Below are 15,644 nucleotides of genomic sequence, written 5' to 3'. Positions count from 1 at the left end.
TTGTCTTGTTCCTGATCTCAGCGGGATTTTTTTCAGCTTTTCACCATTGAGAATGACGTTAGCTCTGGGTTTGTCATATATGGTCTTTATGTTGTTGAGGTAGGTTCCTGTTATGCCCACTTTCTGAAGGTTTTTTTTTTTTTTTAATCAGATATGGTTGTTGGATTTTGTTGAAGGCTTTTTCTGCATCTATTGAGAGGATAGATAGTTTTTATTCTTCAGTTTGTTAATGTGGTGTATCACACTGATGGATTTGCGGATATTGAAGAATCCTTGCATCCCTGGGATAAATCCCACTTGATCATGATGTACAATCCTTTTAATGTATTGTTGGATGCGGTTTGCTAGTATTTTGTTGAGGATTTTTGCATCGATGTTCATCAGTGATATTGGCCTGTAGTTTTCTTTTGTGGTATCTTTTTCTTGTTTTGGGATCAGGGTGATGGTGGCTTCATAGAATGAATTTGGGAGTGTTCCTTCCTCTGCAGTTTTTTGAGGTAGTTTCAGAAGGATAGGTGTTAGCTCTTCTCTAAATGTTTGATAGAATTCACCTGTGATGCCATCTGCCTGGACTTTTGTTTATTGGAAGTTTTATAATCACAGTTCCAATTTCAGTTCTTGTGAATGATCCATTCATCTTTTCTATTTCATCTTGGTTTAGTCTTGGAAGATTGTACTTTTCTAAGAATTTGTCCATTTCTTCTAGGTTTTCCATTTTATTGGCATATAGTTGCATATAGTAGTCTCTTATGACCCTTTGCATTTCCGCGATGTCCATTGTTAATTCTCCTTTTTCATTTCTTTTGTTTTAAATAATTTTTTTTTTGTCTTTTTGCCTTGTCTAGTGACACTCCCATGGCATGTGGAGGTTCCCAGGCTATGGGTCTAATTGGAGCTGTAGCCGCCAGCCTATGCCACACACAGCAACATGGGATCTGAGCTGTGTCTGTGACCTACACCACAGTTCATGGAAACGCCAGATCCTTAACCCACTGAGCAAGGCCAGGGATCAAACCCGCAAACTCGTGGTTCCAATCAGATTCGTTAACCACTGCGACACGACGGGAACTCCTTTTTCATTTCTAATTTTATTGATTTGAGTCCTCTCTCTTGTTTTCTTGATAAGTCTGGCTAAGGGTTTCTCAATTTTGTTGATCTTTTCAAAGAACCAGCTTTTTGTTTCATTGATCTTTTCTATGGTTTTCTTCATTTCTATTTCATTAATTTCTCCTCTGATCTTTATGATTTGTTTTCTTCTACTAACTTTGGGTCTTGCCTATTCTCTCTCTAGCTGCTTTAGATGTAAATAAATTTAGGTAGTTTATTTGAGCTTTTTCTTATTTCCTTGAGGTAGGCTTGCATTGCTATAAACTTTCCTCTTAGAACAGCTTTTGCTGCATCCCATAGGTTTTGGAGTGTCGTATCTTTATTGTCATTTACTGCTAGGTATTTTTTTCATCTCCTCTTTGATTTCTTCAGTGATCTATTGGTTGTTTAGTAGCATGTTATTTAGTCTCCAAATGTTTGTGTTTTTTGCAGTTTTCTCTTTTTGTTGATTTCCAGTCATAATGCCTTGTGGTTTTAAAAGGTGCTTGATATGATTTCAATTTTCTTAAAGTTACTGAGGCTTGATTTGTCACCCAGAATGTGATCAGTCTTAGAGAATGTTCTCAGTGCACTTGAGAAGAATGTGTATTCTGTTGCTTTTGGATGGAATGTCCTATAAACATCTATTAAGTTCATCTGGTCTAATGCTTTATTCAAGGCCAGTGTTTCCTTGTTGATTTCCTGTCTGGATGATCTGTCCATTGCTGTAAGTGTGTGTTAAAGTCTCCTGCTATTATTGTGTTATTATCAATTTCTCCTTTTAATGTTGTTAGCAGTTTCCTTATATATTGAGGTGATCATATGTTGGGTGCATATATGTTTACAATTGTTATATCTTCTTCTTGGATTGATCCTTTGATCATTATGTAATGTCCTTCCTTGTCTATTATACTATTCTTTATTTTAAGGTCTATTTTGTCTGATATGAGTATTCCTACTCCAGCTTTCTCTTGATTCCGGTTTGCCTGGAATGTTTTCTTCCAGCCTCTCACTTTCAGTTTGTATGTGTCCCTAGAAGTGAAGTGGGTCTCTTGAGGACAGAATATATACAGATCTTGTTTTTCTATCCATTGAACCATTCTATGTCTTTTGGTTGGGGCATTAACACTTAAGGTAATTATTGATATGTATGTTTTATTGCCATTTTATTAACTGTTTTGGATTTGTTTTTGTTGCTCTTTTTTCTTCTCTTCTTCTCTTGTTATCTCCTCTTGTGGTTTGAGGACTATCTTTAGTGTTGTATTTGAGTTGATTTTATTTATTTGTGTGTGTATCTATTATAGATTTTTTTGTTTTCAGTTGCTCTGAAATTTTGATATAGGAATATATATACACGAGATTGTTTTAAGTTGTTGGTCTCTTAACTGCAAGTGCATCTCCAGTGTCCTGCATTTGTACCCTCCTCTTCTCACAGTTTCTGATTTTGGTAGCATATTTGTGTGTGGATGATTTCCTACTTTTACTGTATATATGCCTTTACTTGTGAACCTTGTCGTTTGTGGTATATTTTTTCTAGTTGTGGCCTTTACTTTTCTGCCTGGTGAAGTTCCTTTAGTATTTGTTGTAAAGCTTGTTTAGTGTTGCTGAATCCTCTTAGCTTTTGCTTATCTGTAAAACTTTGATTTCCCTTCAAAATTGAATGAGAGGCTTGCTGGGTAAAGTAATCTTGGTTGGAGGTTTTTTTCCTTTCATCATGTTACATACATTATGCTACTACATTCTGGCCTGCAGAGGTTCTGCTGAAAAATCTGCTGATAACCTTACTGGGGTTCCCTTGCATGTTATTTGTTTATTTTCCCTAGGTGCTTTCTTTCTTTTTTTTGGTCTTTTTGCCATTTCTAGGGCCACTCCTGTGGCATATGGAGGTTCCCAGGCTAGGGGTCTAATCAGAGCTGTAGCCAACGGCCTACGCTAGAGCCACAGCAACATGGGATCTGAGCCACATCTGCAACCTACACCACAGCTCACAGCAGCACCAGATCCTTAACCTACTGAGCAGGCCAGGGATCACACCTGCAATCTCATGGTTCCTAGTCAGATTCATTAACCGCTAAGCCACAACAGGAACTCCCCTAGCTGCTTTCTTTTTTAAAAATTAAAAATTTTAAAGCTGCTTTCAATATTTTATCTTTGTCTTTAATTGTGGTCAGTTTGATTAATATGTGTCTTATTGTGTTCCTCCTTAGGTTTATTTTATGTGGTACTTATTGTGCTTCCTGGATTTGAGTGAGTGGTTCCTTTCTCATCTTAGGAACGTTTTTGGCTATTATCTCTTTGAATATTTTTTTTTTCTGTCCTCTTCTTTCTCTCTTCTCCTTCTGGCACCCCTATAATATGGATGTTGGTGCATTTAACATTGTCCCACAGTTCTCTTAGACTGTCCTCATTTCTTTTCAACCTTTTTTCTCTTTTCTCTTCTGCATCAGTGATTTCCACTAGTCTATCCACCACCTTGCTTATTCATTCTTCTGCCTCCTGTATCCTGCTGTTGGTTGCCTCTAATGATTTTTTTTTAAATTTCGGCTATTGTATTTTGCACCTCTGCTTGCTTAACATTTAAATCTTGTATTTATTCTGAGCCTTCATGTTCTTGAGTCAGCTCAGCTTCGCAAGGCCATAACACCATTCCTGAGAATCCCTGAGCAGGCTCTGAACTTCCTTTACTCTAGAATCCCAGTACAATATCCACCTCTGTACTTCAATTGTGTTCATTTTCTATTGCTGTTATAAGTTACCCTAGATATCTTGCTACACACAACACAAATTTATGTTACAGGTCTTAAAGTTAAAAGTCCAAAATAGTTTTTTGGGGGGCTAAAATCAAGGTGTCAGTAGAACTGCATTCTTTCTGGAGTCTCTAGGGGAATATTTGCTTTTTTTTGTTACCTCCTAGAGGCTGCCTGCTTTCCTTGGCTATTGGCCCCATGCTCCACTCAATGTTCAAAGCTTTTAGTATAGCATAAAGTCTCTCTCTTCTCAGCTTATGTCATTATATTTATTTCCATGTCTCTGACTCTATATTTACCTCCTTCCCTTTAAAGACCCTGATCATTCCATTGGCTCATCTGAAGAATCCAGGATGATTTTCCCATCTCAAGATCCTTAAATTAATTATACTACAAAATTCATTTCTTTTCCATGTAAGGTAATATACTCATGAGTTCCAGAGATTAGGATGTGGTCATCTTTGGGGGACCATTATTCTGCCTAGCACACCTATTATGCATAGGTTTCATTGAACTATTGTAAAACCATCAAAATCTGCCTCATATTGTAGATATTTAAATAAATATTTACCATTATCCTCATCCCCTCAGAGATGATATATGCCGTGAGGAAAGAAATGTACTTTCTGTGCATAGAAATACAGTAATGGCATTATATAGCCAATGAAAGATTCTTTTCTTTTTTTTTATTGTTTTATTTTTTTTTATTTTCCCACTGTACAGCAAGGGGGTCAGGTTATCCTTACATGTATACATTACAATTACATTTTCCCCCCCACCCTTTCTTCTGTTGCAACATGAGTATCTAGACAAAGTTCTCAATGCTATTCAGCAGGATCTCCTTGTAAATCTATTCAAAGTTGTGTCTGATAAGCCCAAGCTCCCGATCCCTCCCACTCCCTCCCCCTCCCATCAGGCAGCCACAAGTCTCTTCTCCCAGTCCATGATTTTCTTTTCTGAGGAGATGTTCATTTGTGCTGGATATTAGATTCCAGTTATAAGTGATATCATATGGTATTTGTCTTTGTCTTTCTGGCTCATTTCACTCAGGATGAGATTCTCTAGTTCCATCCATGTTGCTGCAAATGGCATTATGTCAACCATTTTTATGGCTGAGTAGTATCCATTGTGTATATATACCACCTCTTCCGAATCCAATCATCTGTTGATGGACATTTGGGTTGTTTCCATGTCCTGGCCATTGTGAATAGTGCTGCAATGAACATGCGGGTGCATGTGTCTCTTTTAAGTAGAGTTTTGTCCGGATAGATGCCCAAGAGTGGGATTGTGGGGTCATAAGGAAGTTCTATGTATAGATTTCGAAGGTATCTCCAAACTGTTCTCCATAGTGGCTGTACCAGTTTACATTCCCACCAGCAGTGCAGGAGGGTTCCCTTTTCTCCACAGCCCCTCCAGCACTTGTGATTTGTGGATTTATTAATGATGGCCATTCTGACTGGTGTGAGGTGGTATCTCATGGTAGTTTTGATTTGCATTTCTCTTATAATCAGCGATGTTGAGCATTTTTTCATGTGTTTGTTGGCCATCTGTATATCTTCTTTGAAGAAATGTCTATTCAGGTCTTTTGCCCATTTTTCCATTGATCAATTGGTTTTTTTGCTGTTGGGTTGTATAAGTTGTTTATATATTCTAGAGATTAAGCCCTTGTCGGTTGCATCATTTGAAACTGTTTTCTCCCATTCTGTAAGTTGTCTTTTTGTTGTCTTTTGGGTTTCCTTTGCTGTGCAAAAGCTTTTCAGTTTGATGAGGTCCCATGGGTTTACTTTTGCTCTAGTTTCTATTGCTTTGGGAGACTGACCTGAGAAAATATTCATGATGTTGATGTCAGAGAGTGTTTTGCCTATGTTTTCTTCTAGGAGTTTGATGGTGTCCTGTCGTATATTTAAGTCTTTCAGCCATTTGGAGTTTATTTTGGTGCATGGTGTGAGGGTGTGTTCTAGTTTCATTGCTTTGCATGCAGCTGTCCAGGTTTCCCAGCAATGCTTGCTGAAGAGACTTTCTTTTTCCCATTTTATGTTCTTGCCTCCCTTGTCAAAGATTAATTGACCCTAGGTGTCAGGGTTTATTTCCGGATTCTCTATTCTGTTCCATTGGTCTGTCTGTCTGTTTTGGTACCAGTACCACACTGTTTTGATGACTGTGGCTTTGTAGTATTTCTTGAAGTCTGGGAGAGTTATGCCTCCTGCTTGGTTTTTGTTTCTCAGGATGGCTTTGGCGATTCTGGGTCTTTTGTGGTTCCATATAAATGTTTGGATTGTTTGTTCTAGTTCTGTGAAAAATGTCCTGGGTAATTGGATAGGGATTGCATTGAATCTGTAGATTGCTTTGGGTAGTATGGCCATTTTTACAATATTGATTTTCCCAATCCAGGAACATGGAATATCTTTCCATTTCTTTACATCTTCTTTGATTTCTTTGATGAAAGTTTTATAGTTCTCGGCATATAGGTCCTTTACCTCCTTGGTCAGGTGTATTCCGAGGTATTTGATTTTGTGAGGTACAATTTTAAAAGGTGTCGTGTTTTTGTATTCCTTTTCTAATGTTTCATTGCTGGTATACAGAAATGCCACTGACTTCTGAATGTTAATCTTCTATCCTGCTACTTTGCTGAATTTATTAATCAGTTCAAGGAGTTTTGGGGTTGAGTCCTTAGGGTTTTCTAGGTATAGTATCATGTCATCTGCATACAGTGACAGTTTGATCTCTTCTCTTCCTATATGGATGCCTTTTATTTCTTTGGTTTGCCTAATTGCTGTGGCTAGGACTTCCAAAACTATGTTGAAGAGCAGTGGTGAGAGTGGGCATCCCTGTCTTGTTCCAGATTTGAGTGAGAAGGCTTTCAGTTTTTCCCCATTGAGTAGTATATTGGCTGTGGGTTTGTCATAAATGGCTTTGATTATATTCAGGAATGTTCCCTCTATACCCACTTTGGCGAGGGTCTTGATCATGAATGGACGTTAATCTGATCGGCTCTTTTCATTGTCAAAGGAGGAAACAAATCCACTGGTGAATTTATTTTCTCCTGTCTCCTAAAGCTTGGTGTTTCTGGTATTTAAAAGATGTAGAAATGTGTCCCTTTCATTATGGTATCTCTTCTGTGGCTTCCTGTAGTCTTGTTTAGGAACAACAAAGTATTTTTGCTTGTGTTTAGTTCTGTCTAGTTTCCTGAAGTGCAATATTTATAAACTTCTTGAGTAGAGATAAGTATGTGAAGTTGCCCATCTCAGGCACCTGAAATTACCCTGAGCTTCTTATAGACCTAGGCATAAATAACTCATATTGGGGATGGTGATGATAGGGAAAAGAAGAATTGCATGCTTCTTCCTTTACATCTCAGGTGATTCACAGGAGATAAAATTTCCAATATTTTATTAATTTTCCACTTGCTTCTTTTTATGACTCTATGCAGAAATCAATGTTTCAAAACCTTGAAGCAGAGGGACCAGGACATACATTTTGAAAAGATAGATATTTTTTGGTAGTATATTTAACTACTCTTATATTCTGTAACTTGAGGGTTAGAAAATGTAGGGTGATGGAACTCCTGAGAAAGACCTGGGTCTACCAAAAAGCAACCTGGTAGGACTTTTGATTTTACCCTGACACACCCATCTGGCAAGGAAATTAAGTGATCAAAGTCTTCTTAAATTTATTTCTTTTTTTCAAAGGAAGCTTTTTAGATTATCTTTCTATAGCCTTATGTAACATATCTAAAATATTATTTTTTAGGTTAATTAAAAAATCTTTTGAAGTATATCCTCTACTTCCATGGAAGATCTGAAGTATTATTCTTTGAGCCATTGAGAGAGGATAAAAAAGACTTTGTCATGTGTATTTCCAGAAATCCATTGTGTCAGCATGTGAAAGAAGTTGTGGTGGACATGTTTGATCCTCAATTCCTGCAAAATTTGGAATTTTTTTGTGCCCCACAGTGCATTCGGAAAACTATCAGCAGATCAAGGGCTAGCTGTGGCCCAATGCCTCAGCCACGTTGGTTAAAACCCTTTTCTGAAGGCTCTCCTTCCTACAAAGACTCTGAAAGATGCTGAAGGTCTATGATCAGGAAAACCAGCCTCAAGAGATATTCATACAAACAACATCCAAAAGAATGAAGATGTTCACACCACAGTCTGGATTTCTTAATTGTTTTGTTCTGTTTTCTATGGGTTTATTTAGTCACTCAGTCATAAATATTTATTACTCACCGTGTCCAAGGCAGAGATCAAGAGACACACATGTCCTGTCTTCATGGAGCTCTCAGGGGGAGGTAAAGTTATTTTGTGCAGTTAGAATTGATTTAGAAGCTAAAAGAGTCCTTTAGGTCATGTCTCTATAGCTGTGTAGTTGAAGTATAAACCATTTGACAGACACCATCTTCTTTCATCCTCACACCAAGTTTCACAAAGTTTGAAAACTCAGATCATGACACGTATATTTTGGATTTTGTGGGCCAGTGTTCAGTCTGGGTTCTCTAGAGAAATAGAACTGATAGGATACACACACACACACACACACACACACACACACACACTCACACACACACACACACACGAAGATTTATTATGAGATACTGACTCACATGATAGTGGACACTGAGAAGTCCCACAGTCTTGCCATCTCCAAGCTGGAGACCCAGGAGAACCAGTGGTACAGTTGGAAGACCTGAGAACCAGACTGCTGATAATATGGACTCCAATTTGGGTCTGAAGACTTGAGAACCATGAGTGTGGAGAGCAGAAGATTGATATCCCTGCTCAAATAGGCTGAGTTAATTTAACTGGCTTTCACATTTTTATTCCATTCAGACTCTCAATGGATTGGGTGATGCTCATCCACATTGGAGAGGACCATCAGCTCTACTTGGTCCATCAGTTCAAATGCTGATCACTCTGGAGACAGCCTCACAGATACACTCAGAACCCATGGTTGATCAGTTGGCTGGGTATCCTATGGCCCAGTCAATTTTGACACACAAAATTAACCATCACTGCCAGATAAGTATAGAAACATCCCAGATCTGCCATTGTAGCATGAAAACTGCTATAGACACTCATAAGTGAATGATCATGACTTTTTTTTTGGTCTTTTAGGGCTGCACCTATGGCATATGGAGGTTCAAGGATAGCAGTCAAATAGGAGCTGTAGCTGCTGGCCTATGCCACAGCCACAGCAACACAGGATTTGAGCCACATCTGCAACCTATGACACAGCTCACAGCAATGCCAGATCCTTAACCCACTGGCAAGGCCAAAGATTGAACCTGCGTCCTCATGGATTCTAGTCAAATTTGTTTCTGCTGAGCCACGAAGGGAACTCCTGATCATGGCTGTGGTTTTTTTTTTTAAAGGAAAGTTAGGATATCCAGCTTTTATTTATGACAAAAGTTCATAAAACTGTGATGGCTAAGTTAATGAGAGCGAATGAAGTTCCCCATTGAACTATTAATAACACATGAGAGATTGAAATATCATCTGCAATATAACTGCTGATAATGTAATGAATAACCATAAGAGTGAAATACCTTGTATTTTCACAAGTTTTGTATGTTTGCTCACTAATTCTTTATCTGTCTCAATGCATATTTTTAACATCACCATTCATAACACACCTTAGCAGATCCTACTTCAGGTTATACTAAGTGTTTTTTCAACTTCTTCAAAAATATTTGACCCAGCGTAGTTCCATGCAGACCCTTCATAGTTACCAATTCCTCAGTCATTTTAAACTCAGCACTCATCAACCTCTCAGGCCTATTCTCCTCAATACTGTTACTATCATGGCTGTGTTTTAATAAAGCTTTATTTATGGATACCGAATGTGAATTTCATGTAATGTTCACATGACACAAGATATTATTTTGATTTTTTTCACCCATTAAAAAATGTAAGTGGGATAGTTCCTGCTGTGGTGCAGTGGGTTAAGAATCTGACTGCAGTGGCTTGGGTTACTGTAGAGGTGCAGGTTTGATTAAAGGATTGCAGTGGATTAAAGGATCCAGCATTGCTGCAGCTGTGGCTTGGATTCAGTCCTTGGCCTGGGAATTTCCATATGCCATGGGGTGTGTACATAAAAAATGCAAATTATCTATCGATGGATGAATGGATAAAGCAAATGTGATACACACACACACACACACACACACACACACACACACACACACACAGGAATATTGTTCAGCCATAAGAAAAAATGAAATCCTGTCATTTGTGATATCATGAAGGGACCTTGAGGACATTATGTTAAGTGAAATAAGTCAGATAAAGACAATAATGTATGATCTCACATATATGTAGAATCTAAAAGCAAATAAATAAAAAATCACGCTCATAGATACAGAAAACACATTGGTGGTTACCTGAGGCAGGCAATGGGGGTAGGCAAAAAGGATTAAGGTGGTCAAAGGCTACAAACTTCCAGTTATGAAATGAAGAAATCATGGGGATGTAATATACAGCATGGTGATTATAGTTAATAGTAGTACAGTATTGCCCTACTTGGAAGTTGCAAAGAGAATAAATCTTAAAAGTCCTCATCATAAACAAATTGTAAATATGTATGGGGGACAGATGTTAATGAGACTTACTGTGTGATAGTGGTGAAACACACACAAATGTTGAATTCTGTTGTACATCTGAAACTAATGTTACATGTCAATCATAATCGAAAATGTAAAAATTATTCTAGCTTGTGAGCTGTACATAAATAGGTGGTAAGTAAGCCAGATTTGGCCGAAGGGCCATAGTTTGCAACCCCCTGTCCTAGGATGTTGAGGAAAGCTCTTCATCCTATTGGAAATGTACCCATTAACTCTTCAAATATTTGATGAACACTTAGTCTTTTGCAAGGCATGATGTCAAACAGAAGGAAACTAAAGTGAACAAGGCATACATGATCCCCATGTCCAGGATTGTTGAAGACCTGTGTATTAGCTCAGGCTGTCATAACAAAATACCATCGATTATGTAGCTTGAACAACAGATATTTATTTTCCCACAGTTCTGGAGATCAGGTTTGATCTTAATCAAGTCCAAGATCAAGATATGACAGGGTTCTGTTTCTAGTAAGAGCTCTCTTCCTGGCTTGTAAATGGCTGCCTTCTCACTTTGTGCTTACATGGCCTGTTCTCCATGCTTAAGTGTAGAAAGAGAGAAAATGCAAGATTTCTTGCATCTCTTCTTACAAGGACACTAATCCAACCATAGGGGCCGCATGTTTATTTAACTCTAAGTATCTCCTAAAGGCCCCATCACTAAATACCATCACATTGTGAGTTTAGTGGAGGCACAAACATTTAGTCCATAACAATGTGTAAAGAAAAGGGGAATATACAGTAAAGTAGATACTGTGGTCTAGGGGACACCGGGCCCCTGCAGGGACATGGCAGGAGTGGAACACAGCTCTGGCTTGGAGGATAGTTGGGAGAGAGCTCTGGGTCTGCTGAAAGCAGCATCTCTAGGTGATTACAGTTTGGGAGGCAGATTTCAGCATTTGCCCTCATATCTCATGGCTTGTTTTTGAATGTTAAGTGAGAAAATAAAGATTAAATTCTGGTATGAAATCCAAAGATGAACAATAGTTAACCAGAGAGGCATTCCCACTATGGCACAGTGGGTGAAGAAATTGACTGCAGGGGCTTGGGTCACTGTGAGGTGCAGGTCTAATCTCCAGCCTGGTGCAATGGGTTAAAGGATCCTATGTTACTGCAGCTGCAATAGGTTGTGCATAGGTCATAGCTGCAGCTCAGATTCAGTCCATGGCCTGGGGAACTTCCATATGCCATGATTGTGGCCATAAAAGAGTTAATCAGGGAAAGTAAGCATGTGGGGTTTCCCAGTTCACTTCTCCAGAGCTATATCACAGAGTTAGAAATGTCCATGAGACAAGGCTCTGAAGTGGGGTTACACTTCTCATGCTAGAGTTCCAGTACAAGACCACACCATGAAGAAGAGTGGGTAGAACATGGTGGAAGATAGTATGAGAAGAATTATATACATATATATACATATATACATATATATATAATATATATATACACACACACATATATATACATACATACATATACACACACACATATATGTATATATACACATATAAAATTTATGTATGACTGGGTCACTATGCTGTACAGCAGAAATTGACACAAGAATGTAAATCAACTCTAATAAAAACAAGAGTGGGTAGGAAGGGGATGGGAGGGCTATGATACAAGGTTGAAGAGGTTTCTCCATTCAGTTATCCATTTTGGGGGTTGGCTGTGAGCAACTCACCTCACTGGCTTACCTCTTTTTGGATATAATGGTCATTGTGTGAATGAGGAAATAGGGATGCCTTTATACCCCTAATGGAGAACATAGAATCTGGACACCTGAAAAATGTAAGAAGAAGCTCTAGAAGTTGGAAGTTAAGGATCCCATGTGTCGTGGAACTGGAAGTTTACAAGTCAGTTCCTTCAAAACTGCTGACAACAGACTCTGCATATATGCAGTTCTGGAGTCTTGGGATGACAGCCATAAAAAGAACAATGCCACTTGCTGCAACATGGATGGAACTAGTGACTCTCATACTAAGTGAAGTAAGTCAGAAAGAGAAAGACAAATACCATATGATATCACTTACATCTGGAATCTAATATATGGCACAAATGAACATATCAACAGAAAAAGAAACTCATGAACATGGAGAACAGACTTGTGGTTGCCAAGGGGGAGAGAGAGTAGGATGGACTGGGAGTTTGGGGTCAGTAGATGCAAACAGATTTAGAATGGATAAGCAATGAGATCCTGCTGTATAGCACAGGGAACTATCTCTAATCACTAGTGATGGAACATGATGGATGATAATATGAGAAAAATCAATCATCTATCTATCTATCTATCTATCTATCTATCTATCTATCTAACGGCATCACTTTTCTGTACAATATAAATTGATAGAACATTGTCAATCAACTATAATAATTTTTTTAATAAAAAAGTCACCACAAAAATACAGACAACAGAATCTACATATATGCAGTCCTTGAGTCCTGGGATGACTTTCCCATCCAGAGGTTGGGAGTTTGGGTCTTAGTGACTGGAGCCTGCAACAGTGAGAGTAAGGGTTATGGGAATTCCTTAGGATTAGAGGGTTACATGGAAAGAGGGGCATTGGGAAAGGGGTTGAGAAATAAAGTGAATGGAGGGGACAATTGGGAGCTGCTGGGGAATGCAGGAGCCTGTGAGACTGAGCTACACTGGTCAATCTTCCTTTAGGGTGTTCTGGGGGGAGATCAAATGACTGATAGTGAGTTGGGGCAGGGACCTGGGAAGAACCGGGTGGGAAATTTTGTAAGCAATGGAAGATTGGGGAAATAGTGAGGGGGCTGGATAAGAATTGGGTTGTATTGGAAGAGATTGGCACTGGGGGACCTGAGGAGACATTCGGTTCTGTGGAGGAGCTGGGGGGAAGGTGGGAGCATGTTGGAATTGGAGAGCGGCTGTATTGTGGTAACTGCAGTTGCAGAGAGAGTAAAGGATGGATGACAGAAACTAGGAGGACAGAAGATACGGAGAGATATGTGGGATGGATGTTGAACTCAGAGGGCTTATGGGGATTCAGGAGGGTGGGATGAATAGGTCTGAGGTGGTACAGAAACTGGGGGAATAGAAGGGGCAAGAGTATTAAATGGGGGTGGTCTTGGGAGAATGTGAAGAGCTAGCTGGACTGGGAGATCTTGGGGACCCTCTGAGGATTATTGACCAGCACCCTGGGATGGACAGAAGTCCTATGGTTCTCAGGTGACTGAAACCACTGAGCACACACAGGGTGGGTAAAAGGGTGAAATGTGAGAAACTGGAAAGTGTTGTTAAAGAAGGCAATGAGATATGTGGGTCCTGGAAGAATGGAAAGGGGTGGGAACTTGGGGAGGAAATTACAGGAATTTTGGTATGGGGTGGAATGTGTGGGGGAGATGGAGGAAGGCTTCTGGGGGCTGGTTACCTAGTAGAACTCGGGGCCAAGTCAGGGGCTGAGAGGCTGCTGCTGGGAGGGGAATATGGGAGAACCTGGAGAGAATGGGCAAGGCTGGGCAGATACGAGACCAGGGAGGGAAATAGGAGATGGGCATTTGGATGGTTCTTTGGAAGCTGAGGGCAGCAAGATTCTGGGGTTGGTGGAAGTAAGTGAATCAGGGATATTGGAATGGGAGAGAAAAGGGGACAATGAGGGCATGGGTCTAGATTGGCTGGGGGAGGGGCTGCAGATTTAGGGAGGACTAGAAATATAAAAGTTTGCAGATTACAGTGATGATTTCAGGACAGAGTGGGGAGCGTGTGAAAGGGACTAAGTCATGAGAAATGAGGAAAAACCTGGAGAAGCCAGGGAAGATATCAGTCCTAGAAGCTCTTCCAAGAAAAGAGAAGGAAAAGGAGCAGCTGTACCCATAGCTCTCTTCTCTGCTCCCTCTCCCACGGCAGTTCTGTCTTACAATGCCTTAGAGCAACTATTCTTTGGAGTATAAGTACAGAATTGACTCTGTATTCAGAGAGAACATAGTATGGGTTTATGACTTCAAAAGAAATCCAGGAAAAATGCAGAACATTTGGAAATACTTAGAAAGCACAAGGGAAAACAAAAATATCAGCAATCCCACACTGGAAAAAATCATGGTTGACTTGATGTGCATTTTTCTCTCTGTTACTGTCTCCTGTTCTTTGATTTTCTTGTCATCCACACTCAGGTAGGTAATACCCCATGGTTCTACCATGTGTCCCCATGGGGCACACTTGATTCTCACCACTGCCATGTTGTTCTGAAGCCAAAGAGTGTGTCTTGGTTCTGGCCCTGGTAGCTTCCATTGATGACAACTACCACTCACTGAGAACTAACCACTTGGCATGTGAAATCCTTTGAAGTCAGTCAGTGTTCACCAACTTCAGGCACTCCTCTGACAGCATTATGATTTTTGATATTCATTTTTTAAACTTTCAAAAGTATAGTTGATTTACAATGTGCCAATTTCTTCTGTATAGCAAATTTTTTGATATTCATGATGTTTGCTGCCACATTTACCTTTAAGTTGACTCTCAGCTTTTTTTTTTTTCTATTTTAGGGCCACACCTGCAGCATATGGAAGTTCCCATGCAAGGGGTATGCCACAGCTACAGCAATACAAGGTCTGAGCCGCATCTGGGACCTACACCACAACTCTTGGCAATGGCGGTTTCGTAACTGCTGAACCAAGCCAGGGATTGAACCTATATCCTCATGGATAATCATTGTGTTAATTTCTGCTGTGCCACAATGGTAATGCCCTCAGTTCTTTCTATTTTCTTTTTGTTCTTTTTTTACTTAGCATTATCCTAAACAATAATGAATTTTTCTTTGGTATGCATTAAAAGAAGTCTAAGTTTATAAAAATTAAAAATTAATCTATATATCAACTAACATCTCAAGGATTATATTTTGGAAGGAATTTTGAAATTATTTCCATTTTACTCATAGCACTTGCCTCAGTTTTTACTGAGGTCCATTCATTGTGCAATTGCTAACTCACAGATTTCTCTTTCACCAGATTTCTAACTCTAAGGAGTAAGAAATATGTCTATTTTGCCTCCACATTGGATATACAGAGCCACACATGTAGCATAGTGTCAGACCCATGGTAAGAATTGTTATTTGTTAAAGGAGAAAACAGATTATTATTTTTTTTGGCTTTTTGCTAATGGCATATGGAGGTTCCCAGGCTAGGGGTTCAATCAGAACTGCAGCCATCAGCCTACACCACAGCTACAGCAATGACAGATCCGA

General features: G+C 39.3%; 1 protein-coding gene across 18 annotated transcripts in view; it reads left to right on the top strand.

Moving 5' to 3' along the window:
* Positions 1 to 9,663, top strand: part of LOC100516420 (adhesion G protein-coupled receptor E2) — a 75,987-nt gene extending 66,324 nt beyond the window's left edge. For 13 of the 18 annotated variants that reach the window (XR_014837512.1, XR_014837511.1, XR_014837509.1 and 10 more), the window contains one exon: positions 7,584 to 9,663. The gene's annotated coding sequence lies outside the window, so the exon portion shown is untranslated. The remainder of the gene's footprint in view (positions 1 to 7,583) is intronic. The other 5 variants (XR_014837510.1, XM_085012623.1, XM_085012620.1 and 2 more) reach the window with 2 other exon arrangements.
* Positions 9,664 to 15,644: the final 5,981 nt, after the last annotated feature.

The sequence above is a fragment of the Sus scrofa genome, chromosome 2 (genome assembly GCF_054392235.1).
Source record: "Sus scrofa isolate SSC_HxYL_T2T_F1_AM1 chromosome 2, Sscrofa_HxYL_maternal_Yorkshire_Landrace_v2.0, whole genome shotgun sequence".
NCBI lineage: Eukaryota > Metazoa > Chordata > Mammalia > Artiodactyla > Suidae > Sus > Sus scrofa.
This window is presented reverse-complemented; position numbering and strand designations above follow the sequence as displayed.